This window comes from Macrobrachium rosenbergii, chromosome 2 (genome assembly GCF_040412425.1).
Source record: "Macrobrachium rosenbergii isolate ZJJX-2024 chromosome 2, ASM4041242v1, whole genome shotgun sequence".
In the NCBI taxonomy this organism is placed as follows: Eukaryota; Metazoa; Arthropoda; class Malacostraca; order Decapoda; family Palaemonidae; genus Macrobrachium; species Macrobrachium rosenbergii.
Genome location: NC_089742.1, coordinates 61,614,403 through 61,630,305, shown reverse-complemented (window position 1 = coordinate 61,630,305; position 15,903 = coordinate 61,614,403). Strand labels below are relative to the sequence as shown.

Here is a 15,903-nt window from a genome sequence, read left to right as displayed (position 1 = left end):
ACCTCCTCCAGGAACTTCCTCCCGTATAATAACACCTTGGTCCATCGGTTGTAAGAGTGTATTCATATTAGGAGGCAAAAACATGTCCCTAATGCATACTTCATCACCAACCATCTGGTTTATGGCAAGATGCAGAGGCACATTGTCGATAAGAAGCAAGGCCTTCACTCGATGTCTAGTAATGCCTATGTTCTGTGTCTGATGATAAGAACCTCCTCATCAAAATGGTTATGGAACCAATGAGAGACAATCTTGGTGGTGAACCAAGCCTTCACCAAATAATAGCATATCACTGGGAGACTATCCATCAAGGCATGCATTACTTGGGGTTGCTTTGTTTGACCAACTACGACTGGGTTGCAGTGATGGCTGCCTGAAGCATTTGCACAGAACAAAGCAGATACACTTTGTTTGGAAAGGTTTTGATTGGGTAATTTCTTTTCCTTCTCATCAGCCAAGATGTTAGAATAGACCAGTTTCATCAGATTTGTAAATTTTACTCTAAAAAAGGCCTTCCTTTTTCATCAAGTCTTTCGGTGGATGGTGAAATTCCCCTATTCCCTCCCTGGAAGCATCGAAGTCTTTGCCATGAGTCTCCTTGTTGGAAGCCCATGTCAAAGTTTGAATTGAAATTGCCAAACCTCAGGTGCCTTTAATTACACAACCCCACACAAGACCTGTCAACTTTGTAGCAGTAGCCTTCAACTCAGCATCATGCACATGTACCCTAGCTGACCTCTGATGGCAAAACCAGATCAAGGTCGACTGTTCAGCTGCCTCATGGTGGGGTTTGGCCATGACCTTGAGGGCCCCACTCCCAGAAATCTTCTTCCCAAAGTTGGGTGAGTACTTCGGTTTGTCCTTGGGATTCTTGACGTCCTGTAAAGTAGCCAGTGCTGTGCCATTCTTGCTTGTGATATGGGTCATGAACTACCCTGCCTTGATCCTCCTGATGATTTCCAGCTTCTTGTGAAGGGTAAGCACCTTCTTGGCCCTCTTAGGAGGTGATGGGGCCATACACAAAATACACAGCAACACACAGTGACAGAAACACCTGCAACTATGCAGGGACACCTACAAAACCCACAAAATCTGCAGAATGCAGTGCAATACAAGGTGCCACACAGCAACATTTAACATGTTAATACAGAGCTAACAAATGACTTGCATCCAAACAAAGCAGTGGAATGCAACTTGAAACTAGTGTGTTGTCTTCACAGGCAGCAAATGAGAGAAGGATACTTCTAAAATGCAGTCGTGATGCATCTCTTATCAGCCACCTAAAGAAAAAAAAAAATGACATAAGATGATGATGTTTTTAAGCCAATTACTGTTGGGAAAGCTCTCAAATATGAGTGCTCTCCCAGCATGAAACTTCTATAGGAATGAAGCATCCCCATCAGCCACTCCAAGGCTGTGTAAACAAAGATTATGATGTTGTTGCTTTTTGAACTGATAGCAGTTGCAAAAGCTCCTGAGCAGACAAAGGTTCTCCCAAACCTCCCCACTCTGCTCTCCTTTTCAACCTCCCTACAACCAATTACCCCAGTCTACCCTCCCCCACAATACCCCTTTGTCAGTGTGCTGTATTAAATGTTACAGTGTTACCATCGCACTTTTCTGCTCATGTAGTGTTGCAAACTAAATAGAAGGCTTTTTATTAATTTTTTAATTATTGTATATATATCCACATGTATTTTGCGGGCTGCAGTTGAGTGTGGATAATACTGACTTGTTGATAGTGCGTATGTGGATAATCAAGGGAACACTAGGTACTGCTGTGCGAATAAATAACTAGGGTTCCTCTTCTCTCTCTCTCTCTCTCTCTCTCTCTCTCTCTCTCTCTCACACACACACACACACACACACACACACACACACACACACACACCTACCTTGTAATTGTAATGACCTTGTTACAAGCTTCAACAACCAAATCAGCTATCACCAAAGGATATTTCTAAATAAGTACTCTGGTTTGTATATCTAGGAAAAATACAAATTATTTTAAAAACGACATGTATGTTCATGTTGATTATTTGCTGGTGATATGTATGCAAGTTAGTGGTTGTATGTTATTTTACCAAGGTATATGTTCATGTTTTTTGTATATTTTTCAGTAGCACTCCTAAACAGAATGAAGATACTTAGATATTGCCTTGATTTGTTTGTGTGTGTGTGTGGCTGTGTCGTAATTGCTTGGTCCTCCTGGCTGTCCTTTTTATTTAGTTAATGGTGCTCCTAAGACTTTTTTTTAGATGGAGAGTGGTTTTGGCTCATTTTGAGCCCTGTTCTTAAGTTTTTACTTTTCTCTTTTACTTGTCTTTTGCTCTCTCCCACCTGGCTATCTGACTTAATTTTTGGGGGGTTTTGTACTTCTGAGAGTGAAAGCTTCAGGCTATCTCAATGAAAGCTTAGAAAGTAGGCTGATTTACTCTAGAAGTACCACAAAAATTCTAAAGAACCATTTTCATGGTCTTCTGTGCATCTGGTCCAGCTCTGTGAGGCTAAAGAATTTTAGGTGGTCTAGTTTAACCATTTAATATTTAGTTTAACTATTTAATATGTATTACATGCAGAGAGAATATCTTTACTTCTGTATGTTATTTAAATTCCTGCAGTAACAATCATAATGTGTAACTGATCCCTCATTATTACTAATGCAAGAATATGAGAAAGGCGATTTTACATTTTTATTTCAATTTGTTTTAGTGAGTGTTTGACATGTATTGTTCTGCGTTGTGGAAAAATGAATTAAATTTTAATTTTCTGAAGATGATTGTAGTTTTATGGTTTTGAATTTGAATGTGGAATATTAAAAAAGTAAAGTTTGGATATTTGAAAGCTATACAACAAAATTAGGTTTAATATATGTTATCCTACATTGTGGAAAAATGAATTCATATAGTTTATTGTTTATGTAAGACAAAATTAATTTCTCTTAAATCCTATAAACTAAACTTGATAAATCTATTTGTTTTTTAACAGAATTCAAAAGCCAGTAATACCGGAGACCGTTGGAAGATTTATAGATTTAAGGTAAGGTTTAAATTCTGTTTGCTGCATCATAACCCCCATCTTTCATATTTGTCTTGGTTCATGGTCTTCAGAAATCCTTGACAGAACAGTCTTTTGGCTGTCAGGTAGTAGAAGAGCAATAGTAGCTTGGTGTTTTTATCACCTTGAGCCTTAGTTACCCTTCAGTCACCTCCCATATTTTTCATGTCAGTTATGTTTCAGTTATTTCCTTTACTATTTCATCTTATTTTCATTGTTAACCTAATTTTCCACTTCATACATTTTAGGGGTATCTGTACCTCAACTGGTAGTATTCTTTGTTTGGGGTCAATTTCCTGAACTGCTTCTTAAGTTTCAAGAGCCTGTATGCAAGTGAGTACAGTACAGTATACTTGGTGTTTATAGGAACAATGCTTTTTTTGCACAGCATTAGTGATTTCCAGTTTTTCCTTGGGTTTTGTTGGGTATTTTGTTATATTACTACTTTGCGATTCTCATGATAGTTATAGAAGTCATCCATTTTTTGAACCTCTGAAATGCTAATACTGTAATGACTATTGTTCTCATTGAAAGATGCTCATAGTTGTTTAATAAATATGCCATAAATCGTTAAAAAGCTTCATCACAACTGAATATGGCATGTATGGATGCTTGGTGCCATCAAGACCAGTATATACTGTACAGTACAGTATTCTGATACTGTATATGGCAATTTTTAGAAAAGCGATGCAAAAGCATTACTGTATTCTGCTTGGTGAACTTACGCCACTAAGGTATATTTTACATTTCTCTGCATGCATTTTTTGGTATCATACTTTGGTAAAATAGTAAAGAATTCCATATTATTAGAAAGGCAATTTTATGTGCTTTTACACTTTTAACAGAAATTGGGCATCTCATTTCTCTGATTTATCAGGAATTCATTTTTTAGAAAAATAACAAAAGTTTGTCGTTATAGTTGATTTTTACTTGTGATATCAATGGTTTTTTTATTTTATTTTTTGGCAATTTAAAAATGTCATGATAAATTTCAACTATTTAGATTTAAAATATAACCACTTTTATTAATGTAGCATGAAGTATAATGTTACACAGAGCAATCAAAGAAAATCATTTGTAACATTTCACATTTTTGCTCAGTCAGTGAAGGGTGAATGTTCTGATGCAGACAGATTCTGACCCCTCAAAAAATCCACAAAGGGTTGATGTTATTGGTCTTGGTGACTGATGTTTAATGCATTATGTTAATTATGTAAGGAGCAGTTAGCTAGTTAAAGGTAAGATCAAAGTAAAAATGGCAAGATACTGTTTAATGCATCAGTAATTCTGTAAGATCAAGGGAGACTAGAAATGAACATAATGAGAACCATAAGAAAAATCAGCAAGTAATGTGACCTCCATTTGATTGAAATGAATTATGGAACTTTAAACTTAGATGTAGCTTTCGCTGTGAGATGTAGCTTTCTTTGTGCTGCATGCAAAGGCTGTGTTTAGCTTTTCCTTTTGTTTGTATTTGGGCTGTTTCCTACCAAAGTACTAACAGTCGTGTGTCACTAACCTCATTAAAGTTTTTTATGTTGTTTGTTTGTTTTATTATCCAGCTTTTCCTTATCCTATTTTATGCCAGCTATGATAGATTTTCATAATTTTGTGCTTGGTATACACAGGAAATGTGTTATAACATTTCCCTTGGTTAATATTTATAGTCTTAATTATTGTTACACTGCTTTCTGTTGTGCATGGTAGCAGTGTTCTGACTGATTTTACTGTAGGACAGTATATTATACCAACCTCCCTTCAGCAGATATGCAAAGGTTTACCAGGTAAACCCTGTCATGTGTATATGTCAGCCTTAGACAGGGATTAAATGTAATGTTTAGCAGGTGTCACAGACAGGTGTACTTTACCACCCCTACCTTTGTGATGTGTCGCAACTGGTCATCCTGTCAGTAGTCACTAGGAGACAGGCTAGGAATTGTGCAGCAGATGTAACCACTTCTTCAGTTTTGGTTTCCAGATGACCAGTAATTTTTTTGGCAGTCAACTAAGTGCAACCCAGCCCAGCCTCCCATCCTGGTTGTTAGGAAGGTTGTGAGTGGCTTGGTGAGCAGTCATTTCCATTACTACAGATGATACCTATGTCCGGCCTTAAGGAACACCTGTTCTCTTCACTTCAGGACTTGATGCAGCAGCAATTGATAACATCCACTGACATGACCATCATTACTCCATCACTTTCATCCTAGCCCAGTCCATCTGGCTTGAAGATAGCTGCATCCTTTGTTCCAGCCTTCCCTGTTTCCCTTCTTTGGATGGCCAACCCCAGTCATGATCCAGACATAGCTGCAAAGCCCTGTTTTGGGTCATTTTGAAACAGTTATAGGCTTTTCCAGGTGCTTTATCATTATCTAGGGAAGAGTAGTTCCAGGATGAGAGTAGTAGTAGTAGTAGCACCAGATGTGATGAGCCATCCAAGGACATTAGTAATTAGGAAAGTTTAGATGCTTGTTCCTTCTTGTCTTCAGTCTTTATTCATTGTCGCCTTGACTTGGGAACTGATAGTAACAAATTAAAATGGATCAAGCCCTAAGTTGGAATATAGAATTCTTCTTATCAAAAGGAACTACATACGCAATTAATTTTGACTTGTCTTTGAAGTTATCGCTCTCATTTAACCTATGGATAGTTGATGGATAGACTACTAAATCCAATCCCTATATGTATAAAATGTGAAGTAACGCTAACAGTTAACAGTATTTTGTGTGAATGAATGTTGAAAATATAATTAATAAAGAATGTCAAGCAAGTTTTGGAAACATCAATTGAAGAAATGTTGTCTGAATCCCCATTTTGAATTAACCTAGATATGAAATTTTCCAAAAGCTATGGTTTAATAAGTACAGTCTAGACTTTAGTATTAATAAAGTCAAATCCTTCAGGGCAGACCTGTGGGAGTTAAATGAATTAGCTTAGTGTAATACTGTAATAATAATACATTTAATAGTAGGAATATTTTTGAGGTTATTTTGCCACTTCAGTGAATCTATCCCTTAAGCCCTGGTGAAATCTCCAAATTGTTACTAGCTAGTTAAAGGTAAGATCAAAGTAAAAATGGCAAGATACTTTTTAATGCATCAGTAATTCTGCAAGATCAAGGGAGACTAGAAATGAACATAATGAGAACCATAAGAAAAATCAGCAAGTAACGTGACTTCCATTTGATTGAAATGAATTATGGAACTTTAAACTTAGATGTAGCTTTCTCTGTGAGATGTAGCTTTCTCTGTGCTGCGTGACTGTGCCCTTTTAGTAGCTGCTAAAACCTGAGCAGATGCTTGGAGATCTAAGAAGGTGTCCTTTAAGAGAAAGTTGATGCATATACTTTCTCTCATCCTGTGATGTATGAAATTAATTTTTTGCTTAATGATCCAGAATGATTACACCCCAACCTTGACTCTGTATGCATAAACATTGATATATGTGGGTGAGAGAGGGACCAGTGTGACTCCTGCTAACAGGTGACTGGGATTCAGCTTCCACTGACCATCCTCTAAGTTTTGCAAGTGTGTGGTACTCATGTATTAGTTGCTACTGGCTTCTTTTAAAAAGTTGCAGCTGAAGCTATGGCATCCTGAAGTAGCTGTAGGGAACAAGTTTCTCCAGTAACATGAGGTGCTCATACCTTCTTGTCACAACTTAGCCAGAGGATTTGAACTTCACTGGAAATGTTGAATCAAGGATGACTACTTCCAGATCATGTTCTCTGTCAGATGAACTAGTAATATTTTAAGTAAGTCTCTAATCCTATTGGATTGTTTCCCTAATTCTCATTCCATTCCTGAAGAAGGTTTACCGCACAAACTCATTTATTGGGCTGAGGTCCAAGATTGGTCCCCACCCTGTGACACCACAAAGAAACAATTATTGAAACCAAGTGATACATTCTGCAAAAGTTAAGTATACCTTAGTTTTACCAGACCACAGCTGATTCACAGCTCTCCTAGGGCTGGCCCGAAGGATTAGACTTATTTACTTGGCTATGAACCAATTGGTTACTTAGCAACTGGACCTACAGTGTATTGTGGAATCCGAACCACTTATTATAGCGAGGAATGAATTTCTATCACCAGAAATACATTCCTCTAACTCTTCATCAGCCAGCCGGGGGAATTGAACTCCGGCCCATCGGGTGACAGTCTGAAGCTCAACCGACTCAGCCAACGAAGGGATACATTCTGCAGCTCCTTAATGATTTTTCCAGAGCAATTAATCTTACCTTGCAGTTCAAAGCTTGAAAAATCTTTGAACCACAGCTGTACATCCCAAAGTTTGCGGGTCCCCGTGAGAGAGGGGTGAGGGCTTGCCTTCAGAAAGGGGAGTTGGTAACTGATTCAGATGACATTTTTTCTACCCACAGTTCTGCTCTGATCATCTGACATGATCTCCAGAATTTCCAGAGAAAAGTTCCTACTCTCACGGGGTGAGTACTGTCTGTGCCTTCTTCTAACTCCCTTATTATGAAGCTTTGCTGTAGAAGGAAGCTTTTTGGGGTAGAAGGATAAGGCCTCTGGAAGGCTTGCCAGTATCTTCTCTTGTCCATAAACCATAAGAGGGGATTGTTCTGGCTGTTAGCTTCTTTTTCTCAAACATCATGTGTTGTGAAGACAAAGTGTATGGAAGCTGTAGGTCCCCCGGCAGAACTCTGTGGACTGTGGCCACTGGTTGGTTATACCCTTTGCTAGTTCCTTGTCTCTCCATCTGAAGTCTTAAATTTGCAGTAGTGTTCACTATAGCAATGGTCAAAGGTAGGTTGAACTCAGATGGTAAGGTTTTCTTGGTTAGAGTTGCTCCTAAGTTAGGTGCTGAAGATACCTGTTTGGCTTTATGAGGCTGCTGCACTTTAAAAATTTCAAAGCCAGCTGAGGACTTCTGATGGGGAAGTTTGATCTTGTAGGGCTATGGTTGTATCTTGGTTTTCTTCATCAAAATGCTCTACAAGCACTGTCTGGTCCTTCAACAAGTCTAAGTGCCTTCTTTTCTGGCATTGAGGTGCCTTCAGCACAGTTTGCTTTTCAGTATTGAAGATCATGGATCAGTTCGCTTTCTCTCTGGCAATGTCTCATCCTATTCCCTGACAAGACCAATGAAGCTACTTTCAAAGATCTGGTTCTGAAAGAAAGCAATGAAAAAGAGACATTTATGACGACCTTTCCTTTGTTGAGGATCAAGACCATTCGTGGAGAAGAGTTGGTCTTCTGCTTTTCCTTGAATCTTGACGCTGACTGCAACTTGCTTCTTCTGGTAGGTCTTAGGGCAGTAGAAGATAATTTGCTTTAGTCACTGTCTTCTTTATTGTGAGAGCTCAGAAGGTCTGTTTAATACAGTTTTTCCTTGGGACAGTGTGAGCCTCCGTTAGAATCCGTAGGTCAGTGCCCTTGCCCTGACAAGTATCCTCACAATCCTGGTTACACTCTTGACTGCAGTCATGGTCATGACTCAGGATGTGACTCTGGAATGTTAAGTCACAGTCTCAGTGCCAGCTAGCACTGTAGTTAGCACTGTTTCTTAATGGTGTGACCTCTGATGAGTGACATCTGTAAAACATTTTGATCCATAAGGATCCCTCAAAGAGTTGAGGATAGATCTCCACCTGAGTGCGATTGTCCACATCTAAAGAAACATTCATAGTCTGTAAAGCATCCTTAACCCTTAGTGGACGGATTGAGCTTCAGCGTGAAGTAAAACAGGTTTGGGAAGTGGACGGATTGAGCTTCAGTGTGAAGCAGAATTACGCACCACTGTTATGGTAATAATGATTCGAAACAAAGGTGCCAATACTTCTATATGCTATAAATTCACTAATGGCAACTTTTATACAGATGTGAGAGTTAGGCCAGTATCAGTAATGCTTGTGACTTCAAGGGTGAAGGTACTGCTTCTCTCTCTCTCACATGAGTCTTTGTGTAAATTTGCTCGTAAATATACGAAGGGGTTGCTGTTGTTTTTTGTTTTTGTCTTTTACGATAGTATGTCGGTTGTAAATGTAATTTTACAAAGAAAATTTGAAAGAAATATTAGAAAAAGCATGTAAAAGTAAAAAAAAAAGTTACTAAATCTTCCTTCTTGTAAACTTGTGTGAATATTTTACAACAAATATGGAAAAAATTTGTTACTGCTTTTATTTCTTATCTGTTTTGATATTGTGTGAGCAGTAATAATAATTTTACAAAATCCAAAAAACTTATTTATTAGAAAAAACATATATAAGTTGGTAAAATTTACTTCTCGTGGAAGGTAGGGAAAATTTTTTAGAATTTTTTTATTTATACAGTGTAAATGTACGTGTCATTCTCTTTCCATTGATGTGATTTTTTTTTTTATTTTGCTGACCTCAAAGTTTCCCCGGTCTGGGGTGCTGCACATTGATAAATTATGCCATCCCTTAAGGGTTAATATCCATTCATCATGTGGGACCAGAAATATGACTGGTTGGTCCACTCTACACAGGAAAATGACTGAAAGTAAACATTTGTTGGATGCCAGGTAATGTGCTTATTGAAGGTATTGACAAGGCTAATATGGCAGCTTAAGAGGCTGTGCCATCCTCAACTCCCTTCTAAACATACAGCGTATTCCCCATAATGACTCAAACAATTTATTCATAAAGATAATTTGAATCAGAGGTAAGGAAGGTGGGCTAACTTGATAACAATTCGGCAACTTCTTATATATTCATTTTTGGTTCTCAGTTTTAAGTGTTGAAGTTTTTTCTACACAGTAACAAGTTACATTCAGTTCTGTAAATTTTTTCTGAATTTTTAAATTTTTACAATACCCTTAGTTTGTAGTGGTGTCTTATTTTTTATTTTTTTTTTACCTTGTGAATATCTCCATTCCTCAGCATACTTGTCAGAGTCTGCAAGCTTGAGCTTGTAGCATGTTTATATCATCACAGGATAGACCCCTGTTTTGTGTTCTAACAGGAGTACTGTGTGTTAGCCTCAACTTGTGTGTGGTACAGGCTGTGCTTGGTTTGTGAGTGAGTGGTATCTCTTCATTAAAAGAGATCAGATAAGTACTTCTGTTGATGTCTGTTGACTCATCTGCTTCTGAATTTGTCTCTTGTTACCCCTCTATAGTTCCATCGATTAACCCTTAAGGGACGGCATAATTTATCAATGTGCAGCACCCCAGACCGAGGAAACTTTGAGGTCGGCAAAATAAAAAAAAAATCACATCAATGGAAAGAGAATGACACATACATTCACACTGTATAAATAAAAAAATTCTAAAAAATTTTCCCTACCTTCCACGAGAAGTTGAAAATGACTATTTACAACCCCTTGTGGGGCCTCATTTACAAGACAATCGTAAATTTTACCAACTTATATATGTTTTTTCTAATAGATAAATTTATTGTATTTTGTACAATTATTATTACTGCTCACACAGTATCAAAACAGATAAGAAATAAAAGCAGTTACAAATTTTTTGCATATTTGTTCTAAAATATTCATGTAAATTTACAAGAAGGAAGATTCAGTAACTTTTTTTTTACTTTGTTTGCTTTTTCTAATATTTCTTTGTAAAATTACATTTACAACCGACATACTATCGTAAAAGACAAAAACAAAAAACAACAGCAACCCCTTCGTATATTTACAAGCAAATTTACAAAAAGATTCGTGTGAGAGAGAGAGATGCAGTACTTTTCCCCTTGAAGTCACAAGCATTACTGATATTGGCCTAACTCTCACGTCTGTATGAAAGTTGCCATTAGTGAATTTATAGCATATAGAAGTATTGGCACCTTTGTTTCGAATCATTATTACCATAACAGTGGTGCGTAATTCTGCTTCACACTGTAGATCAATCCGTCCACCTCCCCAAAACCTGTTTTACTTCACACTGAGGATCAATCCATCCCTTAAGGGTTAAGGAACTAGGTTCCTTTAGATGACACCTCAGCTCTTGCCATGCCTCTTTCCTAGGGCTGGAAGCCAACCTTTTACTGAAATGGTAAAGAAGACTGGGCTGCGTCCTCTTGCGTCATTGTCTCTTTTGCCTCTGGGGGTCCCTTTGTAGGATCCCAGTAGTAGCTAGGTAGATTTATAAAACCTAGTTGTGGTTTTTTTTTAGATTTGCACCACCTGATCAGGTATCCTAATGAATAACTTGACAAGTCATCCATACCTGATTTGACTCTTAGAAATCTAGTTAATTTTGCTCTTGTATTCTCAGAGTATGATAGTGATCCCTGTGTCCTGGTTGGCATGACACTTGAAAAACTCGTCATCCATGAGACTTCCTTTTCCCTGGATTTGTTTGCCAGCTCATTCATTCAGTGCCCAAGGCTTGATTAGTTGCTTCGTTTGCCAACCTTCCTTGGCTACTAATTGTCATGGAGGGGACCCTTTGTTTTGCCTAGTCATGAGAATTCCACTCCCCTCCCTCTAGACTCTTCCTTCTTTCGGGTAACTGGAAAGAGTAAATCTCCAAGTACTGTATCCCCCTGGTTCCATCAAGTGACTACAAGGGGTTGTTCTGATATATTGAATGCTGCTCTGTTGTAATTGATAAGTGAAGACACGCAAGGTTCTTGATCTTTTTTCTGCTTTGGCATTTCAACATGATTTGGAGCTTGCAGTCGTCCTTCGAGTTGGAACTTGTTTATACCATTCTTCATCATCATCATTGTCTCCAGTACCATATATGTTTGGGAAGTGAGGCTCTGAAGACAAAAGGATCAGAAACCAACATTCATGCAAGCTATCTGTGTAGGATATGGGCATGAAAAACGTAAATAATACTTGCTACATAGTTTTCAAGAGCAAGAGAATGAACACTCACACCCAACCAGAGGCATGATGTCAGAGAAGAGCCAGAGTGATGAAAGATAATGGAAGCTATGATGATGTGCGTAAAGAAAGTGTTCTTTACCTCCTCAGCAGCATGAGTTACATCCCTAGAATATTGAATTCACTTTACCTTGGGATTAACTTACACTCATGTAGAATTACAATTGATAAGTGCTTATTCCCTGCTAAATGGGTAAGTTAATTATCACTGCTTCTAAGCCAAAAGGAGCTGGTTCTAATCCTGGCAAGGGCAGATGCTTTTACCAGTTATAGTTTCCCTTGGGTGTAAATTATTTCCAGGGTATAGCAAGTTATATATTAAATAATATTTGTGAAAAAAATATATATACAGTACTGTACATACATTTCATACATATATTACATACATGCGTACATACATACATATATATACTGTATATATATACATATATATATATATATATATATATATATATATATATATATATATATATATATATATATATATATATATATATATATATATATATATATATATATATATATATATATATATATATATATATATGTGTGAAGATAAAAAGGCCCATAAAACACTATTTGAACGTTGCAACCATATATTTCGGGTGCTTGCTTCTGTGCCTCTGTTCACTGGTAAAATAGGAAGTGCCCGAAATATATGGTTGCAACGTTCAAATAGTGTTTTATGGGCCTTTTTATCTTCATATTATACTGTCGTATTACAGTAAAAGACATTCATATGTATATATATATATATATATATTTATTTATTTATATAATATATATATATATATATATATATATATATATATATATATATATATATATATATATATATATATATATATATATATATATATACTATATATGTATATTCGCTGCACCTGTCTTTGCAGCTTTTCACCTTGCAAAATTTTAACTTATTTCACTTCGCATGACCATATACTTTTATGCGCTATTCTCTGTGATTACGACAGATCTGTTTTGATTCCAGTTACGTGAACGATAAATGTCTATATAGGAAGTGGCTTTAGAGGCACAAAAATTCAGAAGTAATTCCAGCTATGGTTAAGATATTTGTTACACAATTTTGTAAATATCAATTTTCTTTGATTTTCAATCATCTTCCTCTCCTGTATAAGAAGAAACGTGCTTGTGAAACATTTTCACATTTATTTTTTACAATATTTTTGTACATTTTGGCTCATAGTTAAAGTTTTTACATTTTTGCTAAATTGCCTGTACGTTTTATGTTTTAAGAAAATGGAGTCGGTATTACATCTTTCCGAGCACATTGTTATTATTAAATAGTTTAATCAACCATTGAATAAATATTCTTCACTTTCACCGGAGATGCTTGGCATTTATGATGATAATTCAGTTACCGGCTTCAGTATTGAACGGGAGTTTTCCTTCCAATTTTCATCTACATTTCAAGTAATTTCTTGAATTCAGCGATTACGAATCAACTTTCTTGCAATAAACGGGAAATTTGTCCGTAGTCAATAAGTATTTTCCTTCTATTTTTTTGCCAAAACATGCTGCTTTCTCTTTGGAATATACTGACAAATTTGTAGACAAGATTCTAATATCCATCCGGTTTTATTACCACAAAGCTCTCTCTCTCTCTCTCTCTCTCTCTCTCTCTCTCTCTCTCTCTCTCTCTCTCTCTCTCTCTCTCTCTCTCTCTCTCGCTAGCTAACATTTTCATGAAGTATGCAAGTAACAAAAAGTCCGTGTTGCTGGTCATTATCTTCAGAAAGCGTAACTGACGTTGCTAATTTGTATATTTTTTCCCTAAGTGAAACTGGTTATTGAAGGTTTAGTTTATTTTGGTCGGTTCCACATTCTTCTGAATTAAAGAATTCAACATGACACTTTCCTTACCTCCTTTTTTAACTACCCATTGGCGATAATCTTTGATGGACGTCAGTCTAGATCAACCAACCATTCAATGGATCCCTTATCGAACCCTGTGTTTATTACCAGTCAGTAAATCCCCGTAGCCGCAATGGAGGGCCACGATGGATGGCCACATGGCGTGAGTTACAGTTGAAAGGAGAGAGTGCATGGGTGTATTAGGAAGGAATTAGTGGGCGCGACCCTTTTTAAATGAGAAATTAATTGTATTTTAATATTCAGGTCTAATTGAACATACACAACAACTTTAAAGTGCATGATGTACTTGATTCATGTTAAGTGAGTTGCAGAAGCAGTGTTATTTAGTTTCCTACAATTTTTGAGGGACGTGCACTAATGATGATAGTTCAAATTCAGTTTATCAAGCAGGTCTACAAAGCGTATCGTGAAAATCAATAATAATAATAATAAAAATAACAATAATAATAATAATAATAATAATAATAATAATAATAATAATAATAATAATAATAATAATAATAATAATAATGCATCATCATCATCACATGCAGTACACTAATGTTCAGCGAAACACGGGTAGAAAGGGCCATAGAATTTTCACTTGTAACGGTTATCCGTTCACAATTTGTTAACTGCCGTCTTTCCTGCGTTTAAAGACTAAATGATCTGGACGAAAATGATAACTGAACCACTCGAAATTTCGTTGTAATTTTGTATTATATTCAGATTTAGTTATCTGTTTGTCAGTTTCTCTATCGGCTATAAATGATTAATTTATCCCGTAAGCTTTTCATAGATAAGATGTCACATTTTTTTCTTTTATTATGAAAGGTAGATCGCATTTTTCACTAAATACGTAGGCATATATTGTGACCTTTAGTATACAAACCTGTCGCAAAATTTGATGGTAAACACACTATATTAGCTTCTCTCAGAGCATGCCATTTAAACAGGAAGCTCGCTTTAAAAGAAAATCTCGGTTATGTAATGAATTTTTTTTCAGGAAAAAAAATAGCTTCAAAAAACCAAATCGAGTGTAACAGGTTTTTCCCTAAATTGATTTTTTGTCTCTCGTTTCGAGTACGACCTTGACCGTGATGTCCAGTCGACTTAATGGGCAAAAACTGGACCTTCTTGGACTTAGGCGAGTTCGGTTCTTATTACGCCGAAGGAACGGAACGAGTTTAGTAGATGTTTGTTCCGAGAGAAAATGCAGAAGAAGATAACGCAAACATATGAAGCTCCTTGGGTTCGCCTGTTGCTGTCATGTTTGTGTGGACTTTAAAGAGAGGTAAGGATGGTATGTGTGAATGTTTTTGAGAGAGATGTATGTGCGTGTGTGTATGTATGTTTAAGTACGTTTCAGAGAGCGGGGGAGATGTCTGTTTGAGAGTGCGTTAGAGAAGAATGGAGCTATGTATTGTGTTTGTGAGTACGTTTGAGACAAGGACAGAGAGATAGCTGTGCGTGTTTGATTGCGTTAGAGAGAGAGAGAGAGAGAGAGTGATGTATGTTTCTTTGTGCGTGCGTTTGAGAGAGCGAAAAAGTGAGGTGTTTGCGTGTTTGTAAGTGCGTTTTGAGAGATACTGTATATGCATGTAATTGAATGCCTTTGAGGAGGAGAGACTTGTTTTATTGCGATTGCGTTTAAGAGATAGAGAGCGGAAGGGAGAGGTAAGTTTGTATGTACTGTATGTTTGCAGTGTTTTGAGCTATATATATATATATAGCTATATATATATATATATATATATATATACATATATATATATATATATATATATATATATATATATATATATATATATATATATATATATATATATATATATATATATATATATATATATATTTATATGTATATGTATATAGATAGATAGATAGATTAAAAGGCTTGAAATCATCAGGACGCGTGATGTAAATGCAAGGAAAACGAAGCACTATTTGTAACCCACTGTTGATTTTTTTTATCCGTGGCACATCTGGTGATTTCAAGAATTTAATATATATACACATACAGTATATATATATATATATATATATATATATATTATATATGTGTGTGTGTGTATTTGTATAATACATTAATTGAGGGAGGTAGGTGAATATGCAGAGGAGAGAGAGAGAAAAGTAAAAGCCATTAAAA

The 15,903-nt window shown here is 36.4% G+C and overlaps 1 protein-coding gene across 2 annotated transcripts in view; it reads left to right on the top strand.

Moving 5' to 3' along the window:
* LOC136847688 (uncharacterized) overlaps positions 1-15,903 on the top strand; it is a 184,513-nt gene that overhangs the window by 39,398 nt on the left and 129,212 nt on the right. The window contains exons 3-4 of one of the 2 annotated variants that reach the window (XM_067119522.1): positions 2,989-3,039; positions 14,839-15,048. The gene's annotated coding sequence lies outside the window, so the exon portion shown is untranslated. The remainder of the gene's footprint in view (positions 1-2,988; positions 3,040-14,838; positions 15,049-15,903) is intronic. The other variant, XM_067119512.1, reaches the window with a different exon arrangement.